An 18,624-nucleotide genomic window follows, 5' to 3' on the forward strand; every position below is an offset into this window, starting at 1 on the left:
GAAATAATCACACTGAAACTATATTAGTTGCAACACTGCTTGGCCAATGACCCTAGCATATTCCTAGTTAGATCTTAGATCTTTCCTGGAACTAGCTCTGTAGACCAGGCTGGTCTCGAACTCACAGAGATCCGCCTGCCTCTGCCTCCCGAGTGCTGGGATTAAAGGCGTGATCTATGTATTACCACGTGGTTGTGGCCTACCGGTAAGTTCCCTCTGGCATGCGACATCTTTCTCCTCTGGTGGTTATGTGGTGTCACGAGCCATTTCCCCCCTAAAAATCATTACAGGAACCATCACCCTGGGGAGTCTGCAGGGAACCTCACACCCATAATTATGTTCTATTGACAAAACCTGCCCCACACCCAATTAACTGTTATCTGTTAGCAGAACACGCCTCACATTCCAGCTATTCAGGGAACCAGGTGTGGCAACTTGTGACTTCTTGGCCTACCTATCCAAATGTAACCTCTTGGCCTATGTGACGAACCTGAACCACGTGACCTGGAACACGCGGCAAGAATCCAGTTTCCCTGCCCCAGAAAGTCCTCATTTCAGGGCCTATATAAACAGCAACCATGATCCTAATAAACGGGGCTTTGACAAATCTGCTTGGCCTCATTCTTCTGTCCTAGCTCATTCCCTTCCAAGTAGCGCCCCTCCGAGACCCTGGAATAACTAGCTGCAGGGTGGGTTACAACCCCTAGACTAGTGATCCACCAAAGGCGGCAACAATGTGGCATCTCTCTGACTCCGCCTACTCTCTCTATATATCTTTTCCAGCCTGACTATATTCTGTTAAGCCATTGGCTGAAAGTTTCTTTATTAACCAATGACAATAAAACAAATTCATAGCATACAGAGGGGAATCCCACATCAATTTTCTTATCTTACATATCAACCACAGTTCTCCCTCCCACCTCTCCTTCTGCTCCTCTGCATACACACCTTTACAACCCAATCCCCATTCACTCCTCCAAAAGAGGTAAAGCCTCCCATGGGAGTCAACAAAGCCTCCTGGCACACTATGTGAGGCAGGACCAAGCCCCTCCTTGCTGCATCAAGGCAAGGCAAGGCATCCCACCATAGGGAATGCGCTCCAAAAAGCCAGCTCACAGGGACAGATCATGGTCATTTATCCTGGTTTCCTCAGAGATGGTCTCTGGCTTGTTCTAGCTTCAGAAACTATCTAGCTCACATCTGGGCTATTTTATATCTCAATGGCTCCTTTTCCATCTGTCTATAAATCAACTGTCCTTTAATAATGTTAAATTACATTGAATATGTTATTCCCCTGTTCAGAGATGTTTAAAGTCACTGTTAGCTATGAAAATAAACCCAAGATACTCAGTATCCAACCAAAACACATCACAACACAATATTGACTTTATCTCTATATACCTTTCCTATTATTAAAACTTACCTACTAATTAACTGTAAATTATATTCCATTCATTCAGCCAATATATACTTATTGTTTTTTAAATCCTAGTCAGCATGATAGACACCATAAAAAAATCCATGATAGTTAAATGGTACCTACCATTTGCCAGGTATGCTTATTTGAACAAATTCAAGTAATTAAGGTACAGGTTTTCTGAATGTACCTCTTCAGATGCACCATGTACATTGATTATAACATGATGCAGTTATGATCAAACCAATTCTATGTGTGTTTATTTAAAAAAAACATCGGAAGTGGAATGATTCTATTAAACCCATTTAACAGTTTAGAGGATGAAATTGCAATGGTATTTGTCAATATCCCCATTCTACAGTTACTACCTTCAGTGTGAGCATTGGAAACAGATGGCCTGGGTTTGCAATCCTTGCACCTACTTTCTGTTTTACCATTGATGCTGATTCATTTTAACTGTTAATCAGATACAACCTAAAATCTAAAGAGAATGAACTTGAGAAGAAACGCCAGAGTGAAACCCAAGAAAACCCAATCCTAAGGCTGATGAAGATACAGATGATGAAGACCATCAATAACATGAAAATGGGAATCAATAAAGAAAAACACTGAGTGGGATGTAGGAAGAAATGAAGACGGAATTGAAATACCCTGTAATACAATTAGAAAACTCAAGAGGAAACCTTGCAAGTGAATGAATCAAGCAGAAGGTAGACTATCAGGACTTTTTCAGATTATCCAGAAAGTTACAACAGCATGTCATTTCCTGCTTTTAGTTGTTGCTATCAGGGGCAACTGTAAGAATTCCTGTGGAAGAAGACCACTTTCCAAATATAACCCCAGCAGCACAGACACTGAGAGAAACAATTAATAAATGGGACCTCCTGAAACTGAAAAGCTTTTGTAAAGCAAAGGAAACAGTCAATAAGGCAAAATGGCAGCTTACAGAATGGGAAAAGATCTTCACCAACCCCACATCAGACAGAGATCTGATCTCCAAAATATACAAAGAACTCAAAAAATTGGTCATCAAACAAACAAATAACCCACTAAAAAAATGGAGTACAGACCTAAACAGAGAACTCTAAACAGAGAAATCTAAAATGGCTGAAAGACATTTAAGGAAGTGCTTAACATCCTTAGTCATCAAAGAAACATAAAGCAAAAACAAATCTGAGATTCCATCTTACACCTGTAAGAATGGCCAAGATTAAAAACACTGATGACAACTTATGCTGGAGAGGTTGTGGGGTAAAGGGAACACTCCTGCATTGCTGGTGGGAGTGCAAGCTGGTACAGCCCCTTTGGATATATGTATGGCAATTTCTCAGAAAATTAGGAAACAACCTTCCTCAAGGCCAAGTAATACCACTTTTGGGTATATATCCAAAGGATGCTCAATCGTACCACAAGTACACGTGCTCAATTATGTTCATAGCAACATTGTTTGTCATAGCCAGAACCTGGAAACAACCTCTATGCCCCTCGACCGAAGAGTGGATAAGGAAAATGTGATACATTTACACAATGGAGTACTACACAACAAAAAAATAATGACATCATGAAATTTGCAGGCAAATGGATGGAGCTAGAAAACATTATTTTGAGTGAGGTAACTCAGACCCAGAAAGACAAATATCATATTTACTCATTCATAAGTGGTTTTTAAACATAAAGCAAAGAAAACCAGGTTACAAATCCCCATCCCAGAGAACCCTAAGAGAGACATACATGGATCTAATCTACATGGAAGTAGAAAAAGACAAGATCTCTTGAGTAAATTGGGAGTATGGGGACCATAGGGGAGGGTTTAAGCAGAGGGGAGAGGTAGGGAGGGGAGCTGAGAAAAATGTAGAGTTCAATAAAATAAATTTTTTAAAAAAAGAATTCCTGTGGAGAAGGAGGAGCCTCCAGCCTCCAGTAAAGCTTTTTCTACATCTTCTAGCTTTTTTGAAGCTGCACCAACTTATCAAACACTCAAGGCTGGAATCAGTGTGTTGTCAGAGAATAAAGGGGTCTTGTTCAAGTTGGTTCAAATTCTGTCTTTCTTCATTAGCTCATGTGATACTGGGTACATTAAGTCAAATCACAAATTTCTCATTTACTTTAAGGTATTAATGTATGCATGAACTGCACAAATAGTGAATTAAAACACAACAGAAAACAGTCCTTTATACCAGCTACATGATGCAGCGCTCATAAATACTAGCCATTAGCTTATAATTACTGTACTTGGAGGAGAAGGGTGTGTCACCGTGTCTGCTATAAGCTACTTCTCTGGATTGGAGGATGCTAGGGACAATCACCATTACATAAATGAACATGATAAAAGTCCCATGTACAAATGGGCCTGCTACTCAAATGTCTTATGACCAGGTTCTTCCTGGACTAGATCTGATATACCTTTCTGTTTCCTGGACCTCTCCTTGTGAGCATTCCTGAACTATAACCCAGGGATCCAAAGAGAGTCATGTCCTTTGATGTCTATGCTACCCTTGTTTCTGGATTTGCTAATTTCCCATAAGAGCCAGTGGCTTCCCCATTTATAAAATGAAGATAATGGTGGGACTATCCCAACATTTAATGGTAACTGACTATACAAGCAAATGCCATTAGTGCAATGTGCAATTTAAGCTGAAGTCAGGATGCCTTGGATTTGAGCTCTCCCTCTGCATATGCTTGAATTTTACCTCAGGAAGTCTTGGATTATAAAATATAAGTTAAAAATTACCACATGGAGAAAACTAGAGCGTGAGAACAAATGTTAACTTTCAGAAGTCTCCAAGAACGCTTTCTGGCGCACATCACATGCTTTATAAAAGTTAGTCACCCTCTTTAACTCCAAGTCCAAGGATGCACAAGTTATAACTAATGCCAGAGAGGTTTCTACAGAGTGGAGGCTTCTACACAAGGGCATCATTCCTGTATATATTACAATGTATCTGAAGAGTTTTTGCCAGCCATTTATTTAATGCTCCACCCCAATCATGAACCGATTGCTGACCTTTAATTGAGAGCTGATGTCTGGTAATAGATATTCGTAGGCTCTCACGGCCTATTGGAATATTATGTCTATTTCGAATGAAGCTGGGAGTGAGGCTGCTCTGGTGAGAAACCTGTCTCTGTCATGCAAAAGGAGGGAGCCTGCAGTCTTCATCTAAAAGTTTGAACCCCCTAGAGTCACCTTATAGGAAGGTTTTGCTTTGAAAATCACGACAGTACCTAGCATGGCTGGGATGCGCATGTGCTGGTACTATGATGTCCCTACGGCCAGTATATCCACCCTAGGGCTGAGCCCATCAATCTCAGTCTTTCATACCATGACATGTGTGCCCACACCTGCTTGCCTGCTCTTCGAGAACAAATCCCTGGGATGAGTTAAATGTCAGAGGCACATTTGCCCGTTGAGTTTCTTCAGTTCTTTAAAAAAAATTTAAAATACCAGCAACTACAGGCTTCCTTGGAGTCATCCAACCTCATTTATTTTGCTGCCTGGATGTAATTTAAGGAGAAGCCTTAAAAATGTCAAAAATGAGCACACTGGAAACAGTGTTGCAATCTTGCAGGTGTGAGGCAAATCCTCCAGGAAAGGCATCTTGAGAGTATTAGGAAGTGACTCTACTGTTCAACCCTCTCTTAGTTAGTGATGGCTAGGGAGAAGGCTCAGTCTTTAAGAACACTGACTGCTCTTTCACAGGACTCGGGTTCGAGTCCCAGAACCCACATAGGAGCTCAAAGCTTTCTAGAACTCCAGTACCAGATGATCTGATGCCTTCTCCTAACCTCACTGAACATGTGGGGCACACACATATATGTATGTAAAGTAAAAGTAAATCTTAAAAACAAACAAGCAAAACCTAGAAGTGATGGTGTTTTCTCCCTTGTCCTGGCAACAGTGCGAGCATCCACATACTACACGAACAAACTATCTTTTCAGTTTCTGCCACCAGAGGCAGAGCCCCACCCCGACCCCAGCCAGGGCAGAGACACCCTGCTCCTTGCTCCTGCTACTTCAGAATAAAATGCTGGGCTGTCTTTAAGCTGTGCTCCTCAGGTTGGTGGGGTCTGATCAGGAAGACTCAGTTCCTGACTAGGAAAGATCTGAAGCCCTAAAAGCAGAAAGTCCTGTCTTATCCTGTCCCATCCAGTCCCCCCCACACACATCTAGCCTCCTACCTCCCATCCCCCATCCACTCACCCTGAGCCCTTGACAAAGCACAAAGCAGCTTGAATGTTTTGTAAAACTGATCTTCCCCAAATGTGGCAACATCCCCTGGTGTCACCTCCTGCTCCAGCTGCCTCCTGTTGCCACTGCCACCTCAGTCACCCCCTGTTGCTCTTGAAGCCTAGTCTGGACATTGATTGCTTTTCACTTCCTGTCCTGGGCCTTTGTCCTTTGCTTATTATCCCCCAGCTGCTGCCCAGCTGCTGAATTCCACACGGGAGGGGGCGTCCCCCACCTGGCGCCCGTGCTCATTCACATCCTACAAGCAAGGGTGGGGCATGAAGCCTCTGGGTCTTTGTTTTGAACACAGCTCTGAAAATGCCAAGTCTTATTGACTGTCCTAGGGGGAACTGGGGACCCAAAAGGCTTAGGGAGATGGATGATTAAGTCAAACCTTATAATCATTCCAAGAACAAACATGACTTGTGTTTGTGACTTACATGGGAAGGTTTAAGTCTACCTTCTTCATATAGGGCTCCCTGATGTCACTCATCTGACTTCAGTTCTCTGTATGGCAAATGCAAGACATTCCTCCTTCATTTTCTATCTTCTCTTCCTCCCTTCCTCCCTCCCTCCCTCTCTTCCTTTCTTCTCTCTTCCACTACAGTGTAAGCCAAACACATGTTCAGCTGTATTCCAGACCTATTATATCTATAGATAAGAATCATACATCTTTTGCAAAGATTTTCCTACAGTAAATTTTGCAATGAATCCAAGAAGTCTGGAATTGGCAGAGATTTTATTGATAATTAATGCTCTCTGTTCCTGTTCTATTACTTAACTAAATTAGTAACAGAAGTTTCACAGTCTGGTGATATTTGAAACACTGCCTATTGTATCTATATATTCTATGATTATGTGAAGTGATCTATTTAAAATGTTCAAATGTCATTCTCGGATACCAAGTATTACCACACTGTACTCATTTGTAGTCCATAACTGTCTTAGGTATCATTCTATTTCTATGAAGAGGCATCATGACCAAGGCAATTTATAAAAGGGAACATTCAATGGGTGATTACTTACAGTTTGAGAGGCAAGTCCATAAATATCTTGTCAGGGAGCACAGTGGAAGGCTGGCATGGTGCTGGTGCAGAAGCTGCAAACTCACTTCTGATCTATAAGTCGCAGGCAGGGAGAGACACTGGGCCTGGATTGGCTCTTGAGACCTTAAAGTTCACCCTCAGTAATGCACCTTCTGCAACAAGGCCACACCCCCTATTCCTTTCTAAACAGTTCACCAAATTGGAATAAAAAAATTCAAATATATGAGCCTATAGGGCCATTTGTATTAAATCACCACAGTGACTAAGGGACAGTGTGCCATTTGAAGACAGGTTGCAAGGTTGGAGACCTTTGTAGACAGCTATAGTCAGCCTAGCCTGTCAGTTTCCTTTCCCAGAGGTATTTGCTGCCTCCATAACCTTGGGCGAAGGGTCTTGTAAATCTTGCTAGTTTCAGGAACTACCTAAGGCTTACAAGTTGCTGATTTCGCAAGTCTTAAGAGCCTCCTTCATCTCCCCCCAGTGGAAACACTTCAATTTAGAAGAGATTTCTATACAACAATATGACTGCTAGATATTTGAACAATGGTTTATACATTACATCCACTGATAGCAAAGAAGCAAGGCCTGCAAATAGAAAGGAGCCGACAGTCCTCCTACCAGGAAAAGCTTCAGTGATAGTTAACCTTGCGTGTCAACTTGATCAGCATTAGAAACTCTTAAGAGACAGGCCACTGGGCATGTCTTGGAAGGTGTTTTCAGAGATGTTTAACTGAGGAAGCGAGACCCACCTTAGACGTGGGGAACATCTTCCCACGGGCTGGGGTAGCAGATGGTATAAGAAGGAAAATAAGAGCAAATGACCCGAGCAGTAGCAGCCATCAGTTCTTGCTTCTTGACTGAATGTAGTGAAATCAGCTGCTCCCTCTTGCACCACCCCAGCTTTGGCAACTCTCACAGGAAACTGGTTCCCTCCTTCATGGGCTGCACTCTCAAACTGAGAGCCAGCACAAGCTGCTTCTACTTAAAATTGGTGTCCTCAGATAGTTCGTCACAGCCACGGGAAAAGACACTAATAAGCCTTTCCCTTCCCCATTCTGTGCTATGCCAAGCCCTGCACTGGAACACTAGATTTGGCAAGATGAAAAACTGAAGGGTTTTCCCCCACCTATCCTTTCCTTTTTCACCGAAGTTTGGGCATAATTTGACTCTCTTGATATTCAAATTCTCTCCTTGCGGTTCTCCCTACAGTGACAGGGGTTGATGTGAACTTGGGGCGCGATACCCTTGAAAGCCCTGAGATCAGCAAAGAAGATGAGGGCATCCCTAGAGCACAGCGTTGCATGGGTGGAAGTGGGTGCTCAAGTGTGTCGAAATGAAGGAGGACATCATGAGTGACACTGTGGGACAGGTTTGAAATTTCCCTTCGGAAGTGGGCCTTCTCCTTTGAAATTGTCCGTATTTCCAGAGTGCCCTCTCCTTTTCCTGTGGGGATTATGGGAAAGACACAACGCAGAGGAGCAACGCCAGCCATGCACACCTCTCTGCAGGAAATGCTAGCTAAGGGCTGACAGTACGTGACAAGTCACACGTCACTTACGTCACTTACGCTCCGTGATTTAAACTTGCACCCTGCTAAGGAGATCTACTTAGTATGCTAACAAGTCAGAGCTCAGTGAAGGAAAAAAAAATGTGTGTGATACTTTTTGTAAAGCGGGGATTTTACTCCAATTTTTGCGACAGGCGAGAAGAAAGCAGGAAATGAAACCTTCAATGCTGAAATGCTGATGACAGCCGGGGTGGACCAAAAAATGTGCTCCATCTGGAGAACTTATTTGGAGACCATTAGCTAGCCCGCCTGCTTCTTCCTCTTGTCTTTCTCACCACTTTGAGGCAGGTTTGAATCAAGGGGTCTCTAGCGTCCTTAGATTACACCTGAGAATACGACGTTTGGCCAAAGTACAACTTAATGCTCTACTCTAGGTTTGGGGTGAAATAAACGTCTTCCTGGAGAGTCTGTGCTAAACTTCCCAAAGATCCTAAGAATCCCACAGGGAGGGGAGTCGTGGTCCTCCCTCCTGAGAGAGGTCCTGGAGGATGCTTCTGCATCTTGTTCAGATATTCAAACAGTGCCACTGACATTTGTACGCTGTAAGGGAAGACCACTGTGTACTAGCTTCCAGGAGGTTCAGACAAGACAAGTTTGCCGTGGCATAAACCATCCTTGCAAGAGGAAGTAAGGCAGCAGCCTATGGACCACTGACTCTGAAGCCAATAGAAAGTGCCTTACAAATTCTAATGTCTTCTAAGACAGAATTCTGCAGTTTTACCAAATCGTATTTGATGGATAGCTCGGTGCAGTAGATTTGAAAATAAATGAAACTCAATTGACGGCATATTTAGGGCACCTGGATCTGTCACGGAGCTGGATAACAGAGCAGAGCCTTTGTTTTATCCTGAGACAGAAGGGGTGATCTGTAATCTGAATTTCCCCTACCCTCAGTTAGGTTATGATTCTCCTGGATTTCCTTAGCTGACATCTTAAGTGAATATCCTTTCAGTCCTTTGTTGCTGGGAAGCCCAGGAGGTGGCTCACTTGGGTTTATAAACAGACAGCTCCTGGGCTTCCAAGGCACATAAACTGTGACCCTAAATTTTTCTCCAATATTTTCATATATTTTGTTCCATTTTTAAATAAACAAGTTACCTAATTTAAAATGCTGTGCTGTCTCATCAGGTTCATTGTTGTGAAAGGCACGGAGGAAAAGGATGGACACCCCTCTGCACTACACTGCATCCTGCTGCTCACTACCACCCCTGCTCTAACTGAAACTGGTACCCTCCCTGATGCTGATGTTGCAGTATACATGGGCAATACCATCAGTTCCTTGCAGTTCAAGATTCCATTATGTCCTGGGCCATGTGGAAGGACAGTGGGAAGATGACTGTCTACATTCACTCAGATGGGGACTCAAGGCAGCAGAATTTATGTGGGTTTTGTTGTTGTTTTTACTGTTTTTGAGACAAAGTCTTACTAGGTAGCCCTGGTTGGCCTGGAACTCACTGTATCGACAAGCCTGGCCTCAAACTCACAGATATCTGTCTCTGCCTCTGCTTCCTAAGTGCTGGGACTAATCCTGCGTCACCATGACTATCAATGTCTCAACATTTTAAAGGGATTGAAAAACTATCATAATTTTCATGTTTTTAAATTTTCCACTGCTCTATTTTCCCCTTCTTTTCTTCTCCCAGGACTTGAAACAGGTTCTCAAGGTCAGGAAAAGACACAATAGACTGTCAGATACTGACATGTGTTCAGAGTCACCAAGGCACTAGTTCCTTCATTAGCCTGGCCTTGTGTTGTTCCTTGTGATTTCTTACCCCATTGTGGCATGAATGTACTCCTGGAAGATTAATAAACCACACTATTTGATTACTTAAACATGTATATGTTGACTAAGCACATGAATAGGGTTGCTCATATTTAAAGATTTGAGTTCTGTATACTTTGTTTGAGGTCTGCTTAGATCCCTGTGTGTCAAGGTTCTTTCTAATACTTCTAAGTAGCCACTGACTCCCATTGGACCTCATTCTTCTGTGCTTGGTCACATTAACTAACTTCTATGTAGCTTCCTTCTAACTTACATGTAGCTATGGAGTTGCCTGACTAGGCTATGTGCCAAATTATCTCAATACCCTCACGCAGTCACCATTTCTTGTATCATCTCTATCCAATAATCTCTGACTTCTCTTTCAAAAGTCTCTCGAAATGCGTCTTGTTACCCCATACCTGCTGTCTAGACACAGTTTCATTGCAGGTTCCATGGTGCCCTGGGCCTTCCTTTAAAGACCTTGAGCCAGTTAAAGCCCAGTGTTACTTTTACCTCTCTGTATCCTCTAAATTCTGAGCTATTTGGGACCAATAAAAGTCTTACTGTTTGTTTTCAATTTCTGGCATAGGATTTGGTATAAGTGAATGCTCACAATTACCGAGTGGAATTCATGGCAGATGCCCAAGTTTACATCAAACAAAACCATGGTGAGCATCACCCAGGGTTGCTATGGCAGATACTGGAAGAGACCGTCCTCTCTCATCTCTGGGAGCTGGGTAAGTGGACATGAATGTGGAGTGTGTGTTTGACTGCTGATTTCAACCCTTTCATCTGCCAACTCCAGAATCCAGTGCTTTCTTCTAATACTAAGAATGGAAGGGAAATAAAGGCCAAAACTGAATATCACTATCTACATTTTTGGACTGTGAGCTCCTAAGACACTCATCAAAGACTGAAAATCCCTCTTAGCAACTGTGCATAAATAAACTCAGATGTGAAGTAGACATGGCATGCTGAAAAAATCACAAGAAAATCCAGTGTGACCTCTTGGAGGAATGACCACAAATGGTGAGGAAATCAAACAAACCACAAAAATGAGATTTCAAAACAAAATAACAAACAAACAAAAAACGACCAAACCAATAAGCAAGCTAGTACGGCATCTTCATAGGAGCTGAGGCTCCTCTGAAGTGTACATAGCAGACCCTGGAAGATACCCAGATCAGTGGATGCATGTATCCCTTACAATCAGACCTTCCTGCTTGTGGGGGATGCTCGGGTCCCCAGACAGGGAGGGCTGCTTCAGTAAACTGGAATAACTCTTGAGAACCTCCTCTCACAATGGTGGTAAGCAGAGATCCTGTGGAACTCATTTCCTTAAGACAACCCAGAAGACGGCAAAATTTTCAGTTTGATTAGTGTGGGAAGATAAATTCTAAAATGGGATGTCTATCATATATTGGCGCCCAAACCCAAAACAGAGACATTTTCACATATTCCTTTTTACTCCATCCCTGTCTTCAAGCGTTATCACTGAGAGTCCTTGGTTCACGGCACTCAAGTAACAAGTGATGTAATTTTGCTCAAGTTATCAAGAAGGTTGTTTCTATCCTGTGGTCTTTGAAGATGGATGACAGATAAATGCTCCTTGCATGGTTCAAATTATTGTGTAGGAAAAAAAACTGGTTCTTTTCATGAATGCATGAATTATATAAGTTAGTCATAACAATATGTAGCTTCTCCATTTGTGCAACATGTGGTTTTTTGTCTTTTGAAAGAAATGGTTACATGTCAAGAATTTATTTTTCAACATTTTATGATGAAACATTTTATGATGAAACTTTGAAAACAGAGTAAATTTATATATACATATCACTAGCTCCCACAGTTAGCTACCCATGAGCAATCTGGTTTCACCACCCCCTACACACACACACACAGAGTCTTCTTCATACACATTATTTTTAAACTAATCTCTTATGTTACTTTTCCTAGGGACAAGTAAATAAATATCAATTCACCAAGAGATGGAGCCAATAGACCAAACAGACAAGGTGCCATTATATCAGTTACTATGTTGTTACTATGACAACATACCTGACCAAAAACAGCTTATGGATGGAAGGGCTTCTTTAGTTCACAATTTAGTCCATGGTGGTGAGGATGTCATGGTGCCAGGAAGCTGAATTAGCTGGTCACGTTGCATCTACAATCAAGAAGCAGAGAGCCATGAGTGTTCCTGCTTAACTATATCTCTTCCTTATATGCAGCCCTGTTCCCAGCCCAAAGAATGATGCCACTCACATTCATAATAGGTCTTCCCATTGGCATGTAGGTGATTCTGGATCTTGTCAAGTTGACAATCACTGTTAACTTTCATACCATCTAAATCTGGCTTGCTGAAGAGACAAGCTCAGTGGAGTTACAGTTGTTATACCTGCATATTTGAGCAGCACTTGTAGAGCCTAGCTGATTCTTGGCAGCAGCATCACTCACATGTTCCATGTCCTCCCCTCACAGGGTGACTTCCTCACCACCATGGACTAAACTGTGAACTAAAAGAAACCCTTCCATCCTCACATGGACCTCTAAAGGATCTTCCACTCCAGTAAGCCTTTCACCTCCTCCATGCTTTAGCGCTCTCCCACTTTACCCAAGCAAGACCAACAGCACCAGCTAATAAAGGAGATCTTAGGAAGGAGCCTTCCTCCCTTCAGCACATGGGTGCCCGCTGTACCTTTGTATTTATCTCAAAAGCCCTGGCTTTCTCTCTCTCTCTTCTCCATCTTCTTGCTCTTCCCAGCTGCCAAGATTTACAGCTTGCCTGCCTTACAGTTTTCCTTTCTCGCTCTACTAGAATAGTCCTATCTTTTAGGTTAAATTTATTAGTTACGGTGTGTTGAGTATTTTACATTTTTTCCCTGCCCTGTCATTTTCTGGAAGAATGTGAAATCTCTCACTGTGGTCTCTTATCTCTCACAGGAGCTAAGTTTACCCTACACCATCCAATACCACTTGATGGCAGACCACACAAAATTGCTGTTTTGGTGGAAGGTCGTACTGTTTCAGCAGCAAATTCCTTTGGGGGGGGGAAAGATTAGCATGAGTGATTGGAGAAGGGGAAGTGGGGTCATGTGGAAATGCACTGAATTTTACTCAGTGAATTGTGAACAACATGGTCTGACTTAAGCTGTTTAAGGATCAGTTTAGCTGCATCATGAATCCAAGACAAAGCGTGCAAGGAATGGAAGCAAGAAGAGTCACTGAAAGTCTACTATTGATGATCCAGGCATAATGATATTTTCCTGAATGAGATTTAAGTGGTAGAGATTGTACAAAATAGTCCGATGGCTCTATATTTGCAAGAGGAGTCCTAAAACACATTCTGATGTGTCATTATATGCCTTTTATTTTGTATACTACTTATAAGATAAATTTTCATGTTCAATCTTTATCTTTTCTAATTTCTCCCACTTTTAAAAAATCATTCTTTAAGGATTTCATAGACTGTATTTTTGCCATATAATTTCACATCTCCCAACATCTTCTGGATCTACCCCACCACAACCCCAACCTACTCAAATTTATAGTTTTTTTTCTCTCTTACAAACAAAAACAATAACAAAAGATAAATGCCATTAAAAACCATGAAATCTGGTTCATATTGGCCATTTCCTCCTGAGCATGGGCCTGCCCTTGAATGTGTTAACATACTCATTGTCCCTTCATCCTCAGCAGAGAAGCTACATATGCAGATACTAACTCACAACTGGACAGCACACGGAGAACGGAGACCAAGGAGCGTTCAACCCTTCACTGTGCGCATCTATCATACCTCTCACCTCAAGGCTCAGTGCTGAAGAGAGGTGGGAATAATGTAAGAGCCGCAGGTGCTGGGCGATTTTAAGGCAATAGTCCTTCCCAGACACTACATGGTTGATACACGCATAACTCACAGAGACTTTGATGGCGTGCCCCAGACACGCGCATGCTCAAGTCGGACACAAACCCCAGCACGGAGGAGGGAAGTGAGCACAAGTCCTAACCCCAGCCAGGAAGCTATTCACGAACGATAGCTGCTAGGAGAAGGGAGATTGGTTTGCTTCGATCATATTTTAAACACTTGTTTTGAGTTATGTAAAAGAAGTCTCTAACTTGATTTTTTTAAAAGTTTGTTTGTCCACTGTTGGATTTTCTTCATGAGATGCAGTAGTCGCATGCAGAATCTGTTCACTTTCACCTGTGCCTTGAAGCGGTCTCCTTCCTTTTTCATCTAACAGCTTCAGAGTTTACAGTCTTCTGTGGAAGTTGTTGGTTCACACTGAGGTGATGTGTGTGTATGTGTGTGTGTTCTCTCTCTGTGTGTGTGCATGTATGCATGCATGCTTAGGTATGTTATTAGGTTCTTAGGTGTGACACATACACCATTTGCTTTATGTTTGGGGAACCTTTTCCCCAGTAACTCTTGAGCTTAAAGAGATCAGGTTCTCTGAGTGGACAGAAGATGCGTCTTACTTTGGGTCAAAGCACCGCACCAGCCTCACGTCAGCACAACCTGAGCCAAGGGAAAATGGCTGACTGTTACCATACTTGCAAAGACATTCAGGATCCACACTAGCAGGTGATCTTCCACAGGACTGCCACAAACCCCACTCAGGCCGAGTTTTCTTTTCCTTTTAAAGGCAACTGTTTCTAATACAGTGCCATTCGCTAGACCAATGCCATGGGATTCTTGTAGCTCCTAAAATTTTATGTGAAGCTATGTAGATGTGGAATTTATTTTAAGTGAAGTAACCATGATGTTTATTCTTTGCTAGGGTACCAAAAGTCCAAGTGATGAAGTATGCTTTGCCTTGTTTGTCACTTGTAAGCTCTGGTTTTTCAAACATCTCAGGAGACTCAGCAGGCTCCCAGCAACAGGAACGGAACAGCGCCTGCCTGGGTTGTCCCCATCTCACATGGCCTGGCACTCCCCAAGTGAACTGAATGACTAGACCTGACTAAGGTTGGAGAAGGTTGTTCAGAACAGCAAATGGCATTCTGAAAGGGACAGGGAAGAACAGCATTCTGAAAGGGACAGGGTGGGGGAGATTAGAGGCAATGGCCAAGAGAGGTAACTGGGTGATTGGAATTCCAGAGACAAACCCAGTCTTTTCTACTGAACTGAAAAAAAAAAAAAGCAAGCTGCAAAACACAACATGAAACTAATCAAAAACAAAATTACCTCCCTCCCCCCTCTCTTTGTGTGTCTGTGTGTGTGTTTATGTGTGTCCCTGCGTGGGGAAGACAGATTAATGTTACAGATTTTTTTCTCAACCTCAATCATGCTCCACCTTATTTTTATAATTTTTAAAGTTTTATTTATTTCTGTGTATATGTGTGAGTACGTACACGTGTTCTTTGTGATCGAAGGACAGCTCTCAGAAGTTGGTTCTCTCCTTCTGCATGGGTTGGGGGCTCTACCTCAGGCTTTCCCGGCAAGAGCTTTTATCTCCTGATCCCACAGATTCCCACCTTGTTTTGTTGAGGCAGGATCTCCACTGAACCTCGAATTCATCTATTGGGCTAGCATGGTTGGCTGCAAACCCCAGGTATCTATTGGGCTAGAGTGGCTGGCTGCAAACCCCAGGAATCTTTCCAAGCTTTCTGAGTGGACAATGGGAATCTGAAGTCCATCCTCACTGATGGGTGGCAAGCACTTGTTGCTGACTGGGCTATCTTCCCAGACCCTAAAGTTCAAAATCTGCATCTGAAAAACTTTAAGAAATAATTATTACCAGCACAAAAACAATGAAAGAACCATCATCTTCTTATGAGCAGAGGTGGTAGACCACTAAGATGGGTCTAAACCATGAGCATTTAGCATCAAGTGGAAAAAAAGCCGCCCACACTCCACACACAGCCTTTTCTATTAACCCATTTAAACATGATGGGGAAAATATTTGGTCACAATTTTCAGATCAACTTTCCCCCGGGCCTCCTGGGAGCCTCCAGTTTTATCCCATCTCCTTCATGCCTGCTGGAAAGACACGTGACTTCTTTGTCTCTCAAAATAAGAACCAGGCTCCTTGGCCCCAGTGAGGCAAGAAAGCGATTACGTGCACGCCAATCTCTTCCACAGGCTGGAAGCGGGGCCGATGGTGTACAGACAAGCTGTCTTGATTTCCATCGAAGTCTCTCAGGCTGGGCTGTGTGTGATCACCCAATCCCTTTCACCATTTCCTGAGATTTTGTAGGTGACAGGGAAGGGACAACCGGACAGATAAACGGATAACTGGGACGAGTCAGAGGAAATCTTCCTTTCATCTGTTGGGAGCTTCGCAGTGCCACATCTAGCATAATTCCCTCTCCGTCAATCTAGTGGCGGCTTTGTCAAGACGGGTGACGCCGTTAAGTGAAGTCAGGCGCTGGTGCCTTTCACACATTTCTACCAGGTTCCCAGAGCAGCATCTGCTGCCAATCACAGTGGTTTGCTTGGGAGGAACACTGAGAGGGGATATAAATCATACCCTAATTCCCTAGGCTGAAAGGATGAAGGGAAGAAGGCAGGGAGAGCCAAGGAAATACATATACCTTGATAAATGAGCAAATACATCATACATGTACATTAATAACTGAGTACTTATAGCAAGTGTAGTACATCTGCTGGGAGCTACAGACGGGGCTTCTCTGTAGATTTCCAAGCCTTTCTCCCCTTAAAGAATATTCTGTCATGCGACTCACATCTGTAAATTAGTAAAGCAGGGTTCTGTCTTTGAAATGAAGTCAGAGTCCCAAGCAAAGAAAGCCCCCACATTGCCTGAGACCATCTCCAGCTTTGCCAACGTACACAGAGCAATTCCTTAAAGCAAAAGCCATTGTTCCTACTGCCCCAGCTTGTGAAGGCTCTGCTGACCTTCTAGTAGCATCATTTCCAAGGAGAGTTCTGGTGGAAGAGAGCAAGCCTAGGACAGAGTGCTGGCTGCAGGGTCCTTCTGTGATGTGTTAAGCTCTATTCTGGAGCATAATCTGATTACTGCACAGCCTCTGACGTGCTCTGCTGATGTCCCAGAGTCTGTGATTACCAGTACCTCATGACTGGCCTGGTTTCCTCCTCTCAAGCCCCACCCTGACTCCCAGGCCTGCACTGTTGTGGACCATTACCACTACCCTGGGGATATGAGCTTCTAGGGAAAGTATGATGGGCTCATAGCGGTCAACTTCAGCTGTCCCTTACAGGCCGCCCACACTGCCTTGCTGAGACACGGCCATTCACTGAGCAGAAGGCTCCAAGTAGGCTGGCTGGCCAGCATGTTTTAGGTATCCATTTGTCCCCCACCTTCTCAGAACTAGGATTGCAAAAACCACCCATCCCCTGTCTTTCCCCACTATGCCCTCTATGATGGTTTAATCCTTGTCTTCATTTCAAGCCCCTTCGCTGCTCCTGTGACACCATGACACTTTAAGCACTGACTCCTAAGGACTAGCTTCTTGCTCTCCTCTGTTGAATATTTCACTAAGTTATTTCATCTTCTCTCATGGACTTAAATTCTATATTAAATGTTAACAATGATCCTCAATAGTCCCTCTGTACAATCTTGCAACCTCACTACTAAGTGTGTGTGAAAAGGAAGGATATTACTATGTCAAGGAGACATTTGCATGCTCATGTTCATTGCAGTACAATTTGTAATTGCCAAGATGTGGAATCAACACGTTGTCTATTGAAAATTAGGCATGGTGGCATATACCTGCCCTCCCAATTCTTAGGAAAACAAGGGAGGAAGATGCTGAACTACAGACCTGGACGAGCCTGGAACTGACAATCCAACTTAAAAAAAAAAAATAAAAGAACTTGGGCACAATGGTGAGGTTGGAGGACACTATGTTCAGTGAGACACACCAAGCATAGGATCACAGATACATCACACTCCCCATTGTGTGTGGGATCTACAAAAAATTGACCTCAAAGAAGTCAACAGTGCAATGTTTCACCAGAGGCTGGGAAGTATGGCAGCGAGGGGGAAGGAAACTAGTTGGTAAGTGGGTTCAAGAATACAGTTAATACAGTCAAATGGCGGTACCAGGTTTTATTGTTCTGGGGCACAGTAAGATGACTAAGTCATTAATAATGTGGCATCATCACACCTAGAAGACAGAATTAAACATATTAAAGACACAAGTAGTACATGATTGCTTTGATAGAAATGCTAGGTGCTTTGATTTTATCATTTACCATTGTGGACCTCAGTCCAAGCATCATCACACTATAGACTGTTTTATGCCAATTAAAATACAGCATTTCAAAAGAAACAAAAACAAGATATGAAGGTAAAAAATGAAATGTGACTATAATTACTGGGTTGTAGATGACCAATATAAGAATAATATGATTAAAAGCAAAAAGTGTGCCTTTTAGAAATTTCTCTGAGTTTTAGATATGTTTTTCACTGCCATGTTCATAGTACCTATACTTAAATGTCTCTCAAATATCTCAGACCTGACAAGTTGAGCAAGTTGAGACAGGGCAATCTTGATTTCCATGCCAGCCTCTAACACACACACACACACNTCAGCAGATAAAAGAATTTAGTGGACAAGCTTGACAACTTACATTCTGTACCTGGAAGACACCTAATAGTATAAGGACACGGTCACACACACATA

This window comes from Alexandromys fortis, unplaced genomic scaffold (assembly GCF_014885135.2).
Source record: "Alexandromys fortis isolate MF-2015 unplaced genomic scaffold, M_Fortis_MF-2015_v1.1 scaffold_67, whole genome shotgun sequence".
Classification (NCBI taxonomy): Eukaryota; Metazoa; Chordata; class Mammalia; order Rodentia; family Cricetidae; genus Alexandromys; species Alexandromys fortis.